Source organism: Mastigoproctus giganteus, chromosome 13, assembly GCF_048544385.1.
Source record: "Mastigoproctus giganteus isolate SK-2022 chromosome 13, ASM4854438v1, whole genome shotgun sequence".
Lineage (NCBI taxonomy): Eukaryota > Metazoa > Arthropoda > Arachnida > Uropygi > Thelyphonidae > Mastigoproctus > Mastigoproctus giganteus.
The window spans coordinates 34,653,576-34,655,433 of record NC_143587.1 but is presented as its reverse complement, the minus strand read 5'-3'; the positions used below and the strand labels follow the sequence as shown (position 1 = coordinate 34,655,433).

Below are 1,858 nucleotides of genomic sequence, written 5' to 3'. Positions count from 1 at the left end.
CAAATTATTGGAAAACAGTGAACATTGGTTTTTCAGTGTTTCCATGTATTGAAAAATCAACTTTCGCTGAATTATTCGTTGTGTATGTGAGACACATTTCTCCTATAATAGTATTTTCAATCTTCCCATAGGAAGATTGAAAATACTATTCTAGGAGAAATGTCAACCTAAATAGCTGAGATTCACCGGCTCAGTTTTATATAATTTTAGATTTAAATTAAATTAACCCAGTATTTTAAATAAATCTGAAGTATATTTAAAATAATAAAAAATATTTTGAACAAAGTTAATAAAAAAAAAATAAGATTACCTAAATATAGTGGAAAAAAGAGATTTATAATTAAATACTGTTGCTATGGTAAAGAATCATTAAAAGGAAAAAAAATAGCTTACAGGTCCCACCGAGATTTGAACTCGGATCGCTGGATTCAAAGTCCAGAGTGCTAACCATTACACCATGGGACCACATTTACAATCGCTCTTCAAAGACTTTATAAGATAAGACACTACTTCTTCGACTACTAATTCAATGGCTGTATCAAAATTATAATAATATTTTTGTAGAATTATAAAGTAACTAATAATATATCTTCTAACTTTTGTACAGAATCATACAAGACTACATAGTTTACATTTCGATATTTTGAAGCAACATAAAGAGTTTCAAACCAAGTTGTGCATATGCAGCCATCTGGTGGCTTTAGTAGTAACTATTTCTTCTTTTGAATAAAAAAAGTATTACGTGTACAAAACAAATAAGAATATATAATGGATACAATTATGTCAATTAAAGAAGCAACATAAATTCCAGAACACCCCCGCCTTCCGGTAATTTAATCAAGTAAACAAATTTTAATTTTTTATAAAAAAAATATTAAACTACTTAATTACATAATTTAATGAAATAGAAACATTAAAATGTAGCACCAAAATATGTAAAGTATACATATTTTTGTATACAAGTAAACAAGGGTGAACACATGATTACTAACTAAATGTTAGATTATCTGCCTTTTTCGGGGATGAGGCGAACGAAAAGATTGATCCCCCCCCAGGACACTTTTGTCACCTATGGTGAAACATCAGAAATTCGCCTTTATTTTTAAAAATTTCAATATTAATTATAACTTTCATTAAATTTTAATTAATTATGATAATAATTCCTTAATTGTTAAAATAAAAGAGACGGATTTAGATAACAACAGCTGTCAGCTTTCCAAATATATTATAAATTCAGTTATTCTACATTTTTTCACTCTAATTTACACATAAGGTTGATTTTTAATAGGCGCCTACAATGACTCTACGCCTACAGCAGGAGTCCATTCTCCATATCCTAGGAGGGGCCAGGATAAAGTTTGAAGGTACTATAATTCAAGGAGTGTTTGACAAAAATGATATGAGGCAGGGCGGACATCTTTTCAACTGACAAATTGAAAAAAATAAAAATAAATAAATAAAATAAATAATAATTCAATTACTTAGTCAACTTTCTAATACAGTATTATAACAGGATTATGGGATTATTTTCCCTACAGCATTTTTAGTGATATTTTTAGAAAACACGCAATACATTTTTTTCAAAAACTGCTCTAAAACTGCAAAAATAATTTTAAACCTGCATGAAAGCAATATATTTTTATAGTATTATAAGTATTTATAAGTAATTTTCTCTTTTCAATTTAAAAAAAATACAGTGAGGAAGAAACAGTAAGGAAAAATACACATTAAATATTTATGTATAATCTTAACACTAGATGGCATCACTATCAAAGTCAAAAATGAATTAGATAAATTCATTTCATAACGTAATTGGTTAATTTTTCTCCCTTCCCTAAACAAGATGAATTTAAAAAAT

The 1,858-nt window shown here is 27.4% G+C and overlaps 1 non-coding gene across 1 annotated transcript; it reads right to left on the bottom strand.

Moving 5' to 3' along the window:
• Nucleotides 1-393: 393 nt before the first annotated feature.
• On the bottom strand, nt 394-465 carry TRNAQ-UUG (transfer RNA glutamine (anticodon UUG)). Its single transcript has one exon. It is a non-coding gene; the product is annotated as a tRNA-Gln (tRNA).
• Between the last annotated feature and the right edge of the window lie 1,393 nt (nt 466-1,858).